Source organism: Misgurnus anguillicaudatus, chromosome 24 (assembly GCF_027580225.2).
Source record: "Misgurnus anguillicaudatus chromosome 24, ASM2758022v2, whole genome shotgun sequence".
Lineage (NCBI taxonomy): Eukaryota > Metazoa > Chordata > Actinopteri > Cypriniformes > Cobitidae > Misgurnus > Misgurnus anguillicaudatus.
Window position 1 is genome coordinate 36334307 of NC_073360.2, and position 20809 is coordinate 36355115.

General features: G+C 44.5%; 1 long non-coding RNA gene across 1 annotated transcript; it reads right to left on the reverse strand.

Annotated features, from left to right (window-relative positions):
• Positions 1–18954: 18954 nt before the first annotated feature.
• On the reverse strand, positions 18955–20420 carry LOC141361618 (uncharacterized). The gene is made up of 3 exons (XR_012367766.1): positions 20123–20420; positions 19768–19851; positions 18955–19671 (listed from the first exon to the last, which is right to left on the reverse strand). It is a non-coding gene; the product is annotated as an uncharacterized lncRNA (long non-coding RNA).
• Between the last annotated feature and the right edge of the window lie 389 nt (positions 20421–20809).

Here is a 20809-nt window from a genome sequence, read left to right on the forward strand (position 1 = left end):
CTACGACCCAACTATGGACACTACCTGCCATCGGCTCTGGCACGGTACCAAGCAGAAAATCCACTGGCAATCGAGGCTCTTGTCCAAACATTAAATAATGCGGGGACTCTCCCGTGCCCTGGTGGGGGGTAGTATTATAGCAGAAGAGTACCTGTGAAAGACAAGTGGCCCAATCCCTCTTCCTAGGGCCAGGCAGGGTTCGCAACAAGGTGTATAAAGTGCGATTGAACCGCTCGCACTGCCCATTGCCAGCCGGGTGGTAGGGGGTCGTACGAGACTTCTTCACCTGATATAATTCACAGAGCTGGCGAATAAGAGCAGACTCAAAGTTGCGGCCCTGGTCTGAGTGAATACGGCCCGGGACCCCAAACTTATAAAACCACTCTTCGACCAGGACCTGAGCAACTGTCTCGGCTCGCTGGTCACGAGTAGGCACCGCCATGGCAAATTTGCTAAAAACATCCGTCATGACCAGAACATTTTCGTGCCCAGAATGGGATGGTTCGAGCACAGTGAAATCAATAGCAAGGACCTCGTTGGGCCTTGACGCTAACAAATGGCCCATGTAACCCCGTGCAACTGGTTGACTCTCTTTAGCTAACTGGCAACGTTCACACTCCCTGCACCAACGTATAATGTCATCGGACATACTTGGCCAATAACATCGCCGTCTAATGAGCTCAGTAGTGCGTTCAACTCCCTGATGGCCATGTTGTTGGTGCAGTTGTGCTAACACCTCATGTTTTAATACACTGGGTAATACTAACTGATAACAATCTTCCCCCCCGTCAGGGCGGAAAATTTGCCGATAAAGTACTCCCTCTTCCTCTACCAAGCGGTCCCACTGCTGCAGTAGGGTAAGAACTGGCTTAGCCAGCCGGTGCCGTTCCTCGGCCACTGGGCGCTTACCCTGTTCCCAAAACTTCAACACGGGACCTATGATGGAGTCAGCCTCCTGCATAACCCGTATGTCAGAAACAGAATGACCAGGCAATGCACTCACCTCACTTACTGTAGCTTGCACAACACTACTTTCCCTTACGGCCTGCTGCAATGATTCAGGTACTGAGACACCTGCAGCAATACTCTCAATAAGTTCCCGACTAACTGGGTTCTGGCGGGAAAGGGCATCAGCATTGCCATTACTCCTCCCAGACCTATACCTTACCTCAAAGTCAAAGGCAGCCAGCTCAGCAGCCCAGCGTTGTTCGGTAGCCCCTAGCTTCGCAGTGGTCAAGTGACTCAAGGGATTATTGTCAGTAAACACGATACACTTATGTCCCAACAAATACTCCCTGAACTTTTCAACCATGGCCCACTTAAGTGCTAGAAACTCTAGTTTCATCGAGCTGTAGTTGTTCATGTTACGCTCGGACGGTCTCAGGCTTCTGCTGGCATAGGCTATGGGTCGTATTTTCCCATCGAACTCTTGGGAGAGCACTGCGCCCAGACCTCCATGGCTGGCATCCACCTCCAAAATGAAGGTTCGGGAAAAATCTGCGTATGCCAGTATAGGTGCAGAAGTTAAACGTCCCTTTAAGGCCTCAAATGCCTCCTCACACTGTGGTGTCCATACTGCAGCTAAACTCTGCCCCTTGCGTTTCCCTGACTTACCCCCACTGACTTCAGCTACCAGCCTATGTAGAGGAGCCGCCAACTTGGCGAACCCCTCGACAAAGCGCCTATAATAGCTGGCGAACCCAAGGAAAGTCCTTAGCTCTGAGACAGTTGTAGGGCAACGCCACTGTGCAACAGCCTCAATTTTTCCTGGGTCAGTTGCTACACCCTGTGCTGATATGACATGCCCCAAGTACTTTACCTCCTGCTTAAAGAATGCGCACTTCTCCAACTTTGCCTTGAGCCCTTCTTTTTCCAAACGGCCCAAGACCATACCCAACCTCTCCAAATGCTGAACTACAGAGGAGGAAAACACAACGACATCATCGAGGTATAACAACAAAGACTGGCATTGCTGGTCACCGAACAGGCGCTCCATCAGCCTTTGAAATGTGCTTGGCGCATTACAAAGGCCAAAGGGCATCCGGTTGAATTCAAATAGCCCGAACGGTGTACAGAATGCAGTCTTGGACCTATCCTGTTCTGATACGGGAACCTGCAAGTACCCGCTGGCTAAGTCCAAAGTGGAAAACCAGCGGGCACCAGACAGTGAGTCTAGTGACTCCTCAATCCGAGGAAGGGGGAACGCATCCTTCCTTGTCTTGGCAGTTAAGTGACGGTAGTCTACACACATGCGCAGACTACCGTCCTTCTTTTTAACCAAGACAATCGGTGAAGCATATGGACTGCTACTCTCACGAACTATACCTGCTTCCATCAGTTGGTTGATATGGGTTTTTACAACCTCATATTCAGATGGTGGTATTCGCCGGTACCGCTGGCGCACGGGGACATCATCCAACACAGGTATATCATGGGAAATCAGCTGAGTACAGCCTATATCCCCCTCATGACATGAGAACACTGATTGATACCTCTGTAAAAGGGCTCTGACATCACCCTGTTCTACATCAGACAATGCAGTTAAATCAATAGACTCAATCTGGCTGGATAAGGAAAACTCTTCCCCTGCACTATGGGAGTGCACTGTGGCAGACGCTGCCTTAACTTCAACTACCCCCTGAGGCAGATTAACTAAATAGACCTCCCTCAAATTTCCCACTAATGTGGTAGGGCGAAGCACCACATCCACTGTGCCAACATTTACCACTGGCACATAAACAGTACCTCGACTGACCCGTACTAAAGCAGGCGAGGCCAAAAGTCCAGCTGGAAGGCCTGACTCGGGGGGTTCAAACAAAACAACACGGTCGTCATACTGGGCTGAGCAAGTTGCGGCTACCCACTTGATAGTACCACCTGGGATGCGCTGCACCCTACTTCCACGCATCCGCACCCCACCTACCTGCTTGGAGTGGTTGTTAACACCAACGTGCTGACAATACTGAAAAGCTTTCGATACATTTGGGAGTTGCGTGACCACAGGGAGGTCAAAGAGTGCGGTGCCATGCTGGCCGAAGAGCTCCTGGTAACACCGGCTAAGTATATTCATCCCTAACACACCAGGGACATCTACACTCAAACCACCAGGAGGATCCCGAACCACCAGGACACCACACCCAAGGACCAACCTGCCGCAAAGTTCGACATCTAATTCCAAATAGCCGATATACGGGATTGCTAGCCCGTTAGCCGCTCGAAGCTGCAACCACTGACAGCCTTGTAAATGGTCCCATCCCCAAGGCTCAAAATGTTGTCGGAAACAACTCTCTGTAATTGTGGACACCATCGAACCGGTGTCAACTAAACAAGGTACTGAGACCCCTCCTATAGAGGCAATTAAATGTGGACAAGAGGAGATTAAATGGGAGAGCGGACCCTGTGCGCCCACCTGACGTGAGTCTATTACTTCCCCACCAGAACCGTGACTCTGCGGCCCGGCGGGTGCTAGTTTTCCGACGGCCTTGAAAAACGCAACTGTCCAGTCATACTAGTAGAGGGTCCAACCACAGGCGGTGGAGGGCGTGGAGAACCACGTCCCCCATCGCACTCCCGAGCAAAATGGCCTGGACGCTGACACCGTCTACATATGACTGGACCAGAACGTGGCGAACGGTTACGCACATTTGGAGGTTGAAGACGAGCAACGGTTTGGGCGAGATGATTTAGCTGTTGCTGCTGCTGTCGTAACATTTCTTGCAGCTCACGCATCTCTGACCGCTGCGGAGACTTTTCCCCAGCCGCAGAGGTCCCTCCACGTACCCCATACTGAAGACCGTATGCTAATGGAACGGATTGGCTACGCCCTCTCGCTCCCCCTGGCATCCCCTCGCGTTCCCACCTAATCGCTTCTCCACGGACCTCCAATATCGTAAGAGAAGGCTGGCGACGAACCAGCTGCTTAAGTTCACGTCGCAACGCGCTATCGGAGACGTGTTCCACGAATTGATCCCGTAATACAGTCTCTGCGTCCGTAATAGCATTGGGTGCTTGAGTCCTAACCCTTTCTAAAAGAGCCATAAGCGCAAGGGAGAATTCTAACAGCGTCTCACCTTCCTGTTGCTTCCTAGAGAAGAAAGCCTCTTGCAAAGCGACGTACGACTGTGAACACCCATAAAGATCCTGCAATGCTTTAATAACTTTAACCGGATCTCCACGCTCCGCCTCAGGACGATACCGAATCTCCTCTCGGGCCTCACCTTCTAGGTGATCAAATAAAAAGAACGCCTGTTCGGATGTACCCATATAACGCGCCCTCATGCATGCCTGTGCCTCCTCGACCCATTCGTCAATGCTTACGCCAGACTTGCCATTAAACTTCGGGCACCGACGCTCCCGAGGCACAAAAACTAATCGCTCTGGTGCATTAGCACCAGATGGTTGAGGCATGACTGGTGGAGCAACAGGCAAAGCGGCATCGACATTAGACGGCCCGGCCGGTGCATTAGACGGCTCGGCCGGCGCGTGCGCCTGCTGCAATCTGGCATTATCGGCTCTTAATTGCGCTACTAGTTCTCGCAGCTCATTTAATTCTTCCTCCATCTCAAGAAAAAGAAAAATGAACTTACCACCACGGAGAAATCGTCACCAATCAGCACCACGCTGCTGTTCTGTTTCCAAAAGGAATGAAAAAGTCAACACAAACACAACATACAAACAAGCAAGCTAGCTAATGTCTCTGACCCAATGTTGCGAACCCTGCCGACTACGCCACTATGTGGCAGGAGGGGTCCTTAGCGGGGTGCACCAAATGCACACAAACTCAATTAAACAACCGTCGTAACAGTCAATATGAAATTTATTTCCGACTACGCCACTTTGGGATTTTAACCAAAGAACAAACAGTGCCCCCTAGAGGCACGCACAGGTTCGAATCGCCAGGAGTCAGAGACAGAAGTAAATGGTACAAAAATATATTTTTATTGAGTTGTACAATTAAAAATATGGCCACTCATCACACATAAAACACTTCTTTTGTGGGCAAGGAGCTGGGGCTTACCAACTGGGGCAGTCTCATATGCCAAATTTAAATCACTACACGCAGGTGAACATAGCACACACACACACAGACTGGTGTCAGTGAGAAGCACAACACACGGTGAGGGACACACCACCACCACAATAGAGCCACTCGTCTGCACCCAGCGCCCAGATCCTGCCAAAACAAAGAGAGGTATTAAAATAAACAATAATGGCACTGAATGCAAGCGCTGTGTCTGAAATGAGCGCGGCAAGCAGAGAAAGTTTAGAGAAAAATAGTAAAGAAATAACAAAATAATAAACTTAGTGCAGCTCAAAAGACTGAATTGCACAAAATAAAGATTCTTGCTAGACTAAATTAAGTCACAAAACATTACGCAGCTTCAAATATATGTATGTGTAGGGAATAATGCAATGCCCAGTCTCTGAGTCTGCACAAATCAAATAAACAAAACCAAAAACTTTTATAGAAAATGTCCTTGACTTCACAACCAAATAATATGAATAATAGTAAAAGTAATAAGAAAAGAAATTGAATAAACAATTAACTTAGATTCAGATCAAATGAGTTAGAACACCAAAACAAATAAAGTTAAATGATTAATATATCAGCCAAAGAAAAGAAAGAGTTTAACATGACAGGGAAACCCTGCTGAAAACAAAATTAGAAAAAGAACTTTCAGGCACTCAATACAGAGCCGCTTCAGCCTTGTTTAAGGACACACACAGAAAACAAAACAGTAGAAACAAAATAGAAACAAAACAAGAACAAAACAGGAACAAAACAGGAACAAAACAGCAGCGCCCGCTGAGGCACAGAGCATCGAATATGCAACATGAAGCATGCAGCGCAGCGTATGGAATATGCAGCCCAAAGCAGGAAGTATGCAGCATGAAATATACAGCCTGCAACGCAGCACTTAGTAGTACGCAGCCATTGCCTTCACCTCGCGCCTACAAACATAAAGCAAGATGATGTTACGCTGCTCGTTCTTCTCCCTTAGCTTAATGCTCACGCAGCCAATGATACTCACAATCGGAAACACTGAGAGACGCTGGAGGTTAATCAGTTAGTGATCCCACCCCCAAAAGAGCGCAGCACCAGCTAAGCAGAGACTAAATTACCCTTTAAATATAAAGCAGGCACGTCAGAGCACTAGCGATTTAAATCAAAACATTTTATACACACACGCCATTATACACACGGTACGCTCTCCTTACCGTCTCAATTGTCCACACTCGGTTCCTCATACAGCAAATAGACGTTTATAACAGTGGTTAGCAGCTTCAGCAGTCTCTACCAACTAGAAAATAGTCCATATTAGCTCCCCAATAAAGCTTGTTTTGAAGTGTCGTGAGACCAAACAGAATACACTCACCACAGATGTAAACAAACCACTCGAGCAAACAAGCGGCGGCGCGCTGATGACGTAACGGCCCCCCTCAATGACGCACACCTACGATTGACGCGCTGCGCTTTTATACCTTAAAACTCACTACCCATTGGCTAAACCCTCACATTACAAAAATAGGAGGGGCACAAACCCATTCTGCCACACTCATAATACTCATCATACTCATAAAGATTCTTGTGCTGTCAGATTATTCATGCAATCGGTATTGAGAACTGAAATATTGATCTTACCTTCACTCCTACAGGTCTTGGTATGGCACAGATTCTTATTCAAACCCTTTTATAATGAACTCATCTGTAAGAAAGTGTTGCACAAATGCTACCCATTAAAAAGCTTTCATGTGGTTTGCAGATGAGAGCTTTTGTCCATTTGGAACCACAAATGTGTTGCCACTTCCTTATGCATCAACACAGAGATGGACATAATGTGTGTGGTATCTGAAACCATTCACTGCTTACTATTCCCTCTGGTGTATGACAGTCAAGTCTTCTATGTGGGATGAAGTGAATGAAAATGTGTGTGCTATTTGGCCTAAACAGTACTATTCTGTCACTGGGGCAGTATTGTCAGGGTAAGAAACACAAACACAGATCCAATTGCAAATGTGAATATTTATTGCACAATAAGGAAAGAGAGAGGAGGGCGCTGAGAGGGATCCACTGCTGGGTGACAGGGTGTAAGTTCCAATGCTAAATAACAATATTGTTCCGCTGCTTGGTGACAGAGTTAAAGTTTCTGCTGGACAAACCTGCTGCTAGAGTCTAGAAGTAATCTCTGCCTGTGCATAGACAGGATGAAGTCTCCGCTGCACATAGACAGAGTGAAGATTCCGTGACCCGATGATAGATGTGACCTCCACTGGATACAGACTGAGAAGGGCTCCACTGTATGTAGACAGGGTGATGATACCGCTGGACGATGTCCGCGTGATGAATCCACTGTACGAAGACAGGGTGATGTTTCCGCTGTACAATGACAGGGTGAAGAGTCCGCTGTACGATGACAGGGTGCGACGAAGACAGGTGCGGGGCACAGGTGAGAGTAATGAGTGGGAGGAGGAGCACTGGAGTGAGAGACGCGCACATGAAGGCTGTCAAAACACACAGACACATGACAAAACCCAAAGCAAAGCATCCGATCAGACCAAGATCGTGACATGTATCCTTTAAAAAGGTACTAATATGTCCCATTTTGAAACTGTATGTATATATTTGGTACTGTAATGATATGCTTAAGCATGCAATCAGAGGCAGAGGATCCAAGTGCAGTATTTAATATAAATTCAAACAGGTAGACAGACAGAGCATTTAACAATCACCGACACGAGACAATGCACACACTGGGATTAAATATTCGAATATACGAATTGGGAATCCCTACCAAAACGCCACTGCAGCTTAACCCTTCCAGTGCCTGCAAAAGCCCTCTGCCCTCCACATAAAGTGGCGGAACCTAAGGCGAAATGCAGAAGGCCGGTCACTACCTGTTCCGTAACCCACGATAGTGAACCAGTGAACTGGGGAAGCGTCTAAACTGAGCGGAGCTAGAACACTGCGAAAGCCATCCCCTAAGGATGGATAAATATATGAAACAACCGACAGGTTGCTCAAAAAAGTCTCTGAACAATACATGGTATGCAGAGAGATGCAGAGCAGGCTCTGCTAAGGAAAAACTTGGAGGATTAGAACCCCACGGATTATACACACAAATGAACCCCACGTAGGGGACAAATGTGGGCGCCTAGCCTACACAGGTTTACAGAAAATACATCAGTGATAGGTTGACAGCAGATGCTCCGCAACATCGGCTATCAGGGCGGTGGAGGAGAGGCAAAAACAGTTTTTGTTACGTTTTTGCCCAGATGGCCTTCCATAATGGTGCAAATGTGCAGCACCAAAATAGAAGCTCCAAGCCGACACACGAGCCAACCCTCTGTGTTCTTAACTAGTTTGTAGAAAGAACCCCAGTGGATATCGGCTCGACACGAACACTATAGAACCTTGTGAACATATTAGGTGTCGCCCAGCCTGCAGCTCTACAAATATCTGTTAGCGAGGAACCGCGAGCCAGTGCCCAAGATGATGCCACACTGCGTTAAATGGACAAGGCACGTCCTGCTTTTGATATGCAAGGGCTATAGTATCCACAATCCAATGGGACATCCTCTGCTTGGTGACAGCTTTTCCTTTCTGCTGACCACCGTAACAAACAAAGAGCTGATCTGAGGTCCTAAAGCTTTGTGTCCTGTCTATATACACACGTAGTGCACGAACAGGGCATAACAAAGCCATGGCTGGGTCTGCCCCCTCCAAAGGCAGCGCTTGCAGGTTCACCACCTGATCTCTGAAAGGAGTGGTGGGAACTTTGGGCACGAAGCCGGGCCGGGGTCTCAGTGTTATGCTGGATGCAGCTGGCCCGAACTGAAGGCACGAATCATCGACCGAAAATGCATGAATATCCCATATCCTCTTAACAGAAGCAAAAGCAAGGAGAGTTAACGTCTTCATAGTAAGAAATTTAACACTCAAACTATGCAGAGGCTCAAATGGGGCTTCCTGGAGTGATTTCAGCACCAAGGACGGGTCCCAAGGAGGAATAGAGGGAGGACGCGAAAGATTCAGCCTTCGAGCGCCTCTGAGAAATCTAATGACCAGATCGTGCTGACGCACTGTCCTACCGTTTACGGGTGAATGGTGAGCTGATATCGCAGCGATATCGACCTTAATAGTGGATGGTGACAGCCTATTCTCCAAACTATGCTGGAGATACAAAAGCACAACACTAATCGGGCATTCTCGGGGGTTCTCACGTTGGGAAGAACACCAGTCGACAAACAGGTTCCATTTAAGCGCGTAAGCCTGTCTCGTAGACGGCGCTCGCGCAGCAGCAATAGTGTTAGATGCCTCTTGCGATAAATCACTCACATCCTCTGTGCCCCGTCCAGAGACCACACATGGAGGTTCCACAGGTCGGGGCGCGGGTGCCATAATGTGCCCTCTTGTTGAGAAAGAAGGTCCTTCCTCAGGGGAATCTTCCAAGGAGGGGCTGTCGCGAGGAGAGAGAGTTCTGGAAACCAACTCCTGGTTGTCTAATACGGTGCCACCAACAGCACACTCTCCTCGTCCTCCCGGATTTTGCATAGGGTTTGCGCAATGAGGCTTACCGGAGGGAACGCGTGTGCCAATGCATCTACACCGAGCGAGTCGTCGGCTTGTGAATAGAACAGGCGACAATGGGTCGTCTCTGGGGAAGCAAACAGATCTATCTGCGTTTTGCCGAAACGTCTCCAAATCTGCTGAACTGCTATGGGGTGGAGCCGCCATTCGCCGGGACGCGCAGCCCGAGAGAGCGCATCCGCCTCTGCATTAAGCGTGCCCGGAATGTAAGTGGCACGAAGAGACCTCAAATTCTTCTGACTCCAAGTGAGGAGGTGATGGGCGAGATGCGCAGGTGACGTGAGCGTAAACCGCCTTGAAGATTGATGTACGCCACGGTCGCAGTGTTGTCTGTGCGAACTAATACGTCTTTGCCACGTAACCCGTTGCTGAAACAGACGAGCGCAAGATATACAGCCCACATTTCCCAGCAGTTTACATGCCAATGCAGCTGGGGTGTCGTCCAGACCCCCGAAGCCGCAAGCCCATCGCACGTGGCCCCCCACCCCGTGTCTGAAGCATCTGTGCATACTATTGCATGCCTGGAGACCTGTCTCAGAGGCACACCGGCTCAGAGAAACGCACAGTCTAACCACGGAGTGAAAGTGCGACGACACGCAGGTGTAATGATAACACGGTGAATGCCGCGCAGCCACGCTCTCCTCGGGACTCGATCGTGAAGCCAATGCTGAAGAGGTCGCATATGAAGCAGTCCGAGCAGAGTCACAGCTGCGGCTGCTGCCATATGCCCCAGGAGCTTCTGAAATTGTTTCAGCGGGACCGCGCTCTTGCTCTTGAATGTATTCAGGCAAGTCAGAATCGACTGTACACGCGCTTCTGTTAGACGAGCTGTCAAATCGACCAAGTCCAGTTCCATCCCGAGAAAAGAGATTCTCTGCACGGGGCAAAGCTTGCTTATTTCCCAGTTGACCCGAAGACCCAAACGAGTAAGGTGTTTTACAGTTAAATCTCTGTGATCGCACAGCGTCTGACGTGTTTGAGCTATTATTAGCCAATCGTCCAGATACCCGAGAATGCGCACACCTCTCTCTCTCAGGGGTTTTAAAGCCCCCTCCACTACTTTGGTGAACACACGGGGTGACAGAGAGAGCCCGAATGGGAGGACTTTGTACTGGTATGCTCGCCCCTCGAACGCAAAGCGGAGAAACGGCCTGTGCCAGGGGAGAATCGATACATGGAAGTACGCGTCCTTCAGGTCGATAGATGCGAACCAATCGTTTGGACGAATGCATGGAAATATGCGCTTGGGCGTCAGCAATTTGAACGGCATTCTGTGAAGTGCACGGTTTAGCGAACGCAGGTCCAGGATCGGTCGCAAGCTGACGCTTTTCTTGAGTACAATAAAGTAAGGGCTGTAAAACCCCGACCTCATCTCGGCTGGAGGGACTGGCTCGATCGCGTCCTTCGCCAATAAGACAGCGATCTCTGCACGGAGGATTTACTCATCGGCAGCTCTCACCGCAGTGAAACGAACGCCGGAGAATTTGATCGCCGGTGTGTGCGTAATGGCCGCACCGACAGCAGTGTTGTGTGTGATAACACTCACCTGAGTCCGCTGCTGGGTGGGTGAGTAAGGGAGGCTCTGCTGAAGACACCTCACACCACTCGATGCACCCTCTGACAAAGGAGGAGGAAGATGATGGGTTATGAGCCCGTAGCTGTCTCCTACCGCCTGAGAAGTTGGAGAGCGCGGTGGGGTTATGAGCCCGTGCGTCGCTCTCGTTCTCCTCTGATGAGTCGGAGAACGAGGGGGGTTATGAGCCCACTCCTGTCTCCCGTGCTCATCTGAAGACCTAGAGATGGAAGTGGAATTCGCTCTTTCTGTGAGTTTGTGGGTGCCAACTGAAAAGTCGGCGGAACAGAAAAATGAAACAAAGGATTCCCCAACCGGCCCTCCTCCGGTGGGGGGAGCGGGGCCTTCACCATCTCCCGAAGAGCGATTCCCTCCATCTCTAGGTCGCCCGTCTCAGGGCCGCTTCGATCTCCTCTTTCCACCCTTACTGCTGACGACCGGTTCCTCGCTTCTTAGAAGAGCCTCGGGGAGGAACGGAGGCAGCCGCCGCAGGACGCCCTCGGCGAGGAGCAGGCTGAGGTGCCGACGTGGATGGGGCAGGTGCAGGACGCTTCCGACGTGGCAAAATCTGAGCGATGGCCTCAGTCTACTTCTTGGTCGCGGAGAATTGCTGGGCAAACTCCTCGACCGTCTCGCCGAACAGGCCAGTCTGGGAAACCGGAGCATTCAGGAGCCGGGTCTTATCAGCATCCTTCATGTCCGCCAGACACAGCCAGAGATGGCGTTCCTGGACTACCAGGGTAGACATCGCATGCCCGACGGCGCGTGCAGTGACCTTGGTCGCACGAAGTGCCAGATCAGTAGCCGCACGCAGTTCGGAGAACTCCGCCGAGTCGTGACCTCCCACGTGAGGGGAGAGTAGGCTGGTCCCGCCAGGAGGAAGCGACACCGGCCGGACACAACTGCATCGCGACCGGCCGCTCCACTGACAGGATACCAGTATACCCCTTGGCATCTCCACCCACGAGAGAGGTGAGGGGTGCAGGCTGAAATGGCCGGTTCCGGGCGGAAAACGGGGTTTTCCACGACCGCGTCAGCTCTTCATGTACCTCGGGGAAGAAGGGCACCGGGGGCGAGGACTGAGAAGCCCTGGCACCCCCGAAGAACCAATCATTGAGGGGGGACGGTTCGGGTGGGGGAGGTTCAGTCCACTCCAAGCCGACCGCTGCCACCGACCGAGCGAGCATGGCTGCCATCTCGGGTCGAACGCAGGACCCGCAACCCGACCCAAAGGCGGGAGCAGATCCGGATTGATGTCCGAGGCTGACAACCCCCCCTCCGACATTACGGTGGACATCGCGTCGGGTGGAGGCTCGACAGAGCGCGAGGACACCGACACGGGCCGCTCGTCTCCATCGGGATCTCCGCTGGCAACGGATCAGGGCGCTGGGAGCTACTGGACGAACCAGCAGACCGACCCAGCACCGTTATACGGAGGTCATCCTTCGCAAGTCTGGTAGCTGCGCCCTTAGCAGCACCAGACTTGGAAGGCGGGGGCCGTTGCCGGAGGAACGACACCCGTCTCCGCAAATCCGCCATAGTCATGCCCTCGCAGACGGAGCATGAACTATCACGCAACGCTGCCTCTGCGTGCTGCAGCCCCAGACACGAAAGACACCGCTCGTGGCCATCCCGGGGGGCAATGAACACACCGCATCCATAAACGGAGCACAGACGGAAATCCATCTTTAAAAAGACGACCCGACCGTGACACGAATGAGTGGCTGTCTTTAAAAAGACACAAAGCTCAAACTTGCTGCTCGATTAGGGAAATCACTCTTTGTGCAAGCTGGTGAAACACACAGGGAGAGGCAACGCACTCACTCGAACTCAAGTCCTAAATTAAAGAGAGAGAGAGAGAGAGAGAGAGAAAGGGTGGAGAAAAACACTGCGAGCCTCCGCTGAGGTGTCTTTGCCCAACCAACTTCAGCAAGCTGAGATCTTTTTTTCTTCCCTTCACAGAACAGGATCGAAAGCAGATGTCTGCCGGCTTCGAAGCAATAAAAAGCTGATTTAGTATTATTCACCTGCGGCTTATATACGCACCTGGCGGGGCGGCGCCGACATTATGCAAATACCTGCATGCCAAGTTCATTGGCGTTTCGTATAGTTCTCGAAGTAGATAGGTCACCCGCGAAGCGGTTCCCAGTTCGTCGGTCACGATGGACGTCGTAGTGACCGACTGAAAGAGAACTACAAAACGTGGCAGACACAAACAGGACTTCAAAATAAGAGACATGACAGGGGAGACACAGACAGAGTTCATGACAGGTACCAATATGTACATTTGAGGTACTAATATGTAGTCTTTAAAAGGGTTTACTGTTTTGAAAGTGTACCACCCCACTGACAGCTGTTGCACTGTTTTCTGAAGGTCAGATCAGATCGTTTAATAATCAAAACAAGATATTCTGAAGCCTTTGTGCAATTGTTTCATTATTATTATTATTATTATTATTATTGTAGACATGTAGAAAAATAATATAATAAAGTATAAATATTATTAATTAATTAATTAATTAAACTTATTAAACTGTAGATGAATTACAAGGGAACTCTAATCTGTTAACATATATCAAAGTTTCATGGTTGCTTCCTGTGCTATTTTAAGATAATTTACACATGCAAATATCATAACCACACTGATATATTGATAAAACACTTACAACTGATGTATATAAAGCACAATATCACAACAGACACCATCACAGCATCACCGTACAAATGCATCACAATGTTATCACATGATGACCGGCAAGATGGTGAACTGAGTTTCACTTTGAATTTCTCTCCATCTGGAACAGCAGCGAGACGTCCTGAAAGCATCCCCGGCATCAGTCCTCATCAACACATATAACAAACAATCCACAACCGGGTTGAACATATAAACAATAATTGTAAATCTGAATAATAAAGTAAACTGGAAGATAAGAATATAATAAAACCAGCATCATAATAACCAAGAGAAGGATGGTAAATGTGTAACTCAGCAGTACAAAGAGTCGCCAATCGTCTCTTTCGAGAAGTGATCGACTGTGAATGAGAGAGAGCCCTGCATGCACGTACGAAACAGAAAAGCTAGTAAAAGAAAGGCACACCAAATAGCAGGTATTCCTAACAAAAATCACAAAGCAAAAATGAAATGCACGATACCAGCCAGCCAGTCAGAGAAGTACAGACGAGACATTTGACTGGGTGACGATGTCTGTACCAAATCGGATGAGCAATCAGAAGATATCTTTCTACAGCAATACTTGTCATAAAATACTGAGAAGCCAAATAAGACAGAACTAAAGAAATAAAAGCAAAAGCTATATTTTCGAAATAAACATTGACAAAGCTAACAGTCTGTATGAGGTCTGAAATGAGTAAATTTATGATAAACACCGGAGTTCCTTGACCAGATTTGGTGAGAAAGAAACGATGTAAATGGACAAACAGTGGAAGGGAAATTCAATGCTTAAAATTATCCTTGTGTAGACCATAAATGCTTTCTCTTCAGAGTCATAAAGTCCAAGAGTGTTCATAACGAGATCAATTTAATAAAGTTTCCTCCGTTTCCATTGCAGGCGACCTTTTAAAATGCAGAACAAGTGGATGACACGATGAAGATGCGTGTCGTTCCTCAACCTCAAAATCTTGACTTCTAACACAGTTGCCAGACCTATTTGATTTTCAAAAACACTGACTAAAAACACATTATTGACATTATAAGCATTTTAAATCAATACGAGCAGATATTATAAACAAAAAACAATACAAAAGTGACTCATACTTGAGAATGTGATGACACTTGGTTTTATGTTCTCTTGTTAAAAAACAACAATTGAATGCTCTTGGCACGTTTTATACAACTTTATCAAATTTTATCAAATACTTTTGTTAATTAATGCAAGTGTTAAACTGTAGTTGTTTTACTAATTATTCAATGATGGTTTAACAAACCCTTCAAATCTACTATTTGTAAAGAAGTGAATGAAAATGAGTCTGCAATTTGGTCTAAACAGTAGCATCCTGTCAGAAAAAAATGGTTCCTATAGATGTCACTGGGGCAGTACCCTTTAAAAAAGTCCTAATATGTCCCATTTTGAAATATATATGTATATACTGTATTTATAATAATAATGCATTTTATTTCATGGGCCTTTCAGAACACCCAAGGTCACCTTACAAAAAATATACAGGTCACTTCATAAGACAGAACACACAACATAGAAACAGCATATGCATATAAATTACATTTAAATCTCAATAAAACATTTAATAAAAAAAGCCTGTATAAAAAGATATGTCTTAAGACGCTTTTTAAAAGTCAACAAGCACTCGCTATTGCGAACATCAAGAGGAAGGGAGAGAACCACGAGAGAAATTCAAGATGAAGATCTAACTGCACGTGAACGAATGTAAACATGAAGAAGTTTAGTAAGATACTGTGGTGCCAGATTATAAAGTGCCTTAAAAGTGAGTAGCAAGATTTTAAAATCTACTCTAAACTTTACTGGAAGCCAGTGTAAACAGATTGTGTTATTGTCAATAGTGAGAGAGAAGCAGATAAGTTTAGACACAACAGATCTAGTGCCAACCAGCAAAGCATCAGTTTTGTTGCCATTTACCTTTAAGAAGTTTGCTGAAAGCAAATCTTTAATTTCAGATAAACAGCTTGACAAGGATGGCGAAGGAAAAGAACCGGTGGGTTTAGCAGATAGGTAAAGTTGGGTGTCATCTGCATAGCAGTGAAAATTAACACCATATTTCTTTAAAATATAACCAAGAGGGAGCATATAATGAAAAGAAGCGGGCCCAAAACAGAGCCCTGTGGTACACCAGTAGTGACTGATGATATTCTTGAACTAAAACCTCTTAATTGAATACGCTGACTGCTTCCAGATAAATCTGACCTGAACCAACACAGAGCAGTGCCAGCAAAACCAATAGAAGCTAACCTGTCAAGAAATGTCTTATGTGAGACAGTATCGAAGGCAGCACTCAGGTTAAGAAGGACAAGTATACTTAAAAGCCCAGAGTCAGCTGCCAACAGTAGATCATTGGTTATTCTGACAAGAGTATTTGGTACCAATATGTACATTTGAGGTACTAATATGTAGTCTTTATAATGGTGTACTGTTTCAAAGGCTACCACCCCACTGACAGCTTTTGTACTGTTTTCAGAAGGTGTAGCTCAGATTGTTTTATAATCAAAACAAGATTTTCTGAAGACTTTGTGCAATTGTTTCATTATTATTATTGTAGACATAAAGATATAATAATGGAGAAAATAATAAAGGACAAATATTATTATTAATAATTAATAATAGTCTTAATTAGTATTAATAATTAATAATAAATTAAACGTAGTAAACTGTTGATGAATTACGTGGGAACTCTAATCTGTTAACAAAAAATCCAAATTTTCTTAAGTTTCATGGTGCTCCATGTAGGGTATCTCAAGATAATTTACACATGCAAATATCATAACCATGCTGACATATTGATAAACTGAGATCACAGCATCACTGTACAAATGCGTCATAAAATTTTTAGGACCATGCCCACAAACATATGTGACCGCTGTCATGTGCATATCATCAGGTATAAAATTGTTTATAAAAAATATCACTGTAATCATCACACATGATGACTGTGTCCACAACCTGACCTCACAAATTTCCGTGGCATAGTCACGGAATTTGGTGCTCATTTTTCCGTGGCATTCTCACGGATCTCCGCATTTTTCCGTGGCCCTGCTACGGACTGTCTTTTTCCGTGACATTCTCACGGATTGGTTACTCAACTGTTTTGTCCTATATTCTTACCATTTTCGCTTCGGTTTAGGGTTAGATTTACAAGAAATGACATCCTTACCCAAACCCAACTCTAACCCCAACGCCAGGCGACAATTAAGCCCTCATTCCATTTTCCGAACCCCCCCACAAAAACTGTCATAGCCAAACTAAAATAGATACAGTTTATGAAGTCTTTGCACTAAAAGCATAAGTTTGGTCTCATTTGAAAGCAGACACTTGGAAGTTTATTAAGAGGTGAACATTAGTTACTGTCATAATGAAAAAAAGTTGTTATAGAGAGCTTAAATTATACTTTTTTATAAACTCCACCAAACATGTATGAAATATTGTTATGAAAAACTCAATGAAATTGGCCTTGGAGCAATCTAGAAATGCTCTGCAGTTAAAGCCACAGGTCTGACCATGTTCTGTTTTAAATCTGAAGATGATACCTCTAAAACTCTGTATTTTATGAAATGTTTTTTAGACCCATGTCATGTAAATTTATTTAGAGAAAACAGCAAAAATGCTAAGCTAATGTTTGTTTATTTATATCTCACAACATCCTTTCAGTTTATTGTCCTATTGCTCCGTGTTTTAAACAGACTCATTAAATAAGCATCCGAATGAGTCATTAACAACTTTTAATCCTGGATATGGCTGTCTAAATGTTTATTTTATTATTATTATTATTATTATTAATTGCTCATAATTTCTATTTAGTGTTTTATTTCCTCCTTTTGTCTCAATTCACTTTCTTTTTATTAAAGTCCTTTCTTACAAAAAGAAACTTACCTTAAAGAAGCTTTACCAGTCAAAATTATTCCTAGAAACATATATCTCATATCTCCAGACAGCAGATGTTTACAGAACAGCTAGTATGTTAGCTTAGCATACCATCAAAACACGACGAATAAAAGCATTTATAATAAAACTCACTTTATAACATCAAAAGTCGAGTGCTTAAACAATCATGCGTGATCTGATGTGGCTTTGGATCATAAAATAAGACCGAAAATAAACAATTTTATGTTATTTATGCCGTTAGCTTAGCATAGCATTATAATATACAGTACTGTTATGAAAATAACAGACATAGCGTTAAAAATACAGACAAACCATATATAATCTTAATCGTGTTTATTGTCTCCATGTTTCAAAACATCAAAACATCTTTATTTGCATGTTATTATAAAAACAGCGATCGCTCGTTGCAGGTCACTGTTCAAGTTCACGTCTGACTGACAGCTGCTGCTGAGCTGAGCTCTGACGTCTTATTCTTTCTATGAAAGTTTATGAAAGAGTTTCAGACTTTAGCGCCCTCCGGCTTCACGTATGAATGAAACAAACTGAGTGTGAATGACTGCACTCTCAAACTTGCTCATATCGCCATGTTTGAAATAAAAATGGGTGAAATATTACCCCCCCTGCAGAAATTTGAAGTAAACATATAAAATTGAAGTAATATTTCTCCAAATATGCATACTTTGAATTAAAAGCCCAGATGGATGTTGTTTTATCGAGTGCTTTTATGACGATCACGGAGGAGTGTTTTTATCAATGAGTGCGGCTGAGGGTTATATTTCAAATTAAAGGTATGTACCGTTTTTCATTTTCATAACTCCTGACAAAAATGAAGAAATTACTGTCACTAGGATTCTCAGATTAAAATAAAGGTCAAAAACTAAATCTTAAGTCACAACACTTTTTAATGATGTATAGTTGTTTGATAAAAGTACATTTAAACTAACAGTAATTTAAATTATGTAAATAAATAGCTCTTCAGTACATCCACGTCCTCGCGCAGGTTATCAAGTTTAGAAAATATAAAAGAATAAATCAGAAAAAATAGTATAAACCAATAGTTAAAGTGACATACTAACGCAAACACCAAATCTAACCCTAAACCGAAGCGAAAATGGTTTAAAAATAGGAAAAAGCAGTTGAGTAACCAATCCGTGAGAATGCCACGGAAAAAGACAGTCCGTAGCAGGGCCACGGAAAAATGTGCACAGCAAAATCTGGAACCTCAGAATAACTCTATAAGAGTTAATTTCAACACTTTAAAAGTGTCTCATGGGGTCCACTCCCAATAGAGTTATTTTAACACTTTTGAAAGTGTTGGCACATTGACTCTTTTAAAGTGTTAGCAATTGACACTATACAGAGTTAAAAATCTAACTATAAATTTACACTAATCAGTGTTAAATATTTTTTATTTGTTAAAAATTATATCTCTCAGTGTTTTTTGTTAACTCCAATGTAGTGTTATATTTTTTAATATGGTGTTAATATGGTAAATGTAAAGACAGAAACATTTTAAGGTACTTATGGGATAAAAAACTTTATTTTAAACAGTTTTTTAAATGTAACAATACAGCAGTATAATCTATCATTCTTATTTTAAAACTATTATTATTTTTTAAATGTCATCTGATCAACATTTATTTATGACAGAAAAATTGTCCTCAATGTATCATGCATTTAAGTGTTCATTAAATTAACATATTAACATCCGAGACAACTAAAAAGCACATTCCCAATGTATAACAACAGTAAACACAGTTTATGGGATGCTTCAGTTCATACAAACAAGTTTGACTTCATTTCAATCCAAAATCCATGTTGGTCTTCACATATAAACAGCAGAATATGATGAACCAGTAGCTGTAAGGAGGTGATATGATCCTCGACGGTCAGACCTTCAGACTGGATATTGAACTTTTCTGATAATAAAACAAAAATAAAAGGGAAAAATTCAATATTAAAAACCAATACAAAATGCAAAAAAAAACAATTTATGTTTTGCACAAAATACTCACTTTGTTATAAAATTGCTCTTCGTCTGCAGAAATTTTCATGTAGGCCTATTTCTGTGCTCCTCTAAAGTCCCCAAAGCAAATCTCCTGCACACATTAATGGATTTAAAAATATATATATTAAACTTAATCAGCATATAAAGCAAAAAAACAACAACAAAAAAACTCCCAAAAACATTATACGAGTATGAATTGCTCCATCTGAGGCTAAGACCTAAACTCAACTGCTGCATTCATATAATGACAATAACACATGACACTTAATGTTAAACTTGATACTAACAGCAATATAAAACCTAACACCTCACACCTCACAAATATTATTGATCAAAATGTTATTAATTTAACATTTACTTACCATTTACAGTGAAAGAGATGATCTTCTGCTTGAACTGCATCATCCAAAAACACGGTTCAGTGTGTGCTGTAAAAAGGGGGAGGTCTTCTTTATATTTAACACCCTAAGAGTTAACAAACTCCACTAACAAAACACTGTAGGAGTTGATTTTTTTAAAAAGTGGTAACACTCTGTTTTGACACCAACTCTTTATTTTTATAGAGTTAAATAAAATCGTTTTAACTCAATCCAGTGTTAAATTAACGCCGAACTCTTTATATTTCCATTAACACCGTAATTTTAACTCTGCTAAATTTGCTGTGTGGAGATCCGGGAGAATGCCACGGAAAAATGAGCACAAAATTCCGTGACTATCCCACGGAACTTTGTGAGATCATGTTGGTGTCCACCGGTTAAGTTTGTGAGCTGAGTTTCACTCTGAATTTCTCTCCGTCTGGAACAGCAGTGAGACGTCCAGAAAGCATCCTTGGCATCAGTCCTCGAACACATACAACAAACAATCCACAATCGGGTTGAACATATAAACAATAATTGTAAATCTGAATATAAAGTAAACCGGCAAATAAAAATATAATTAAAGCAGCATCATAATAACCAAGAGAAGGATGGTAAACATGTAACTCAGCAGAACAGCGAGTCGGTATAACCATTCGTCTCTTTAGATAAGTGATCGACTGTGACTGAAAG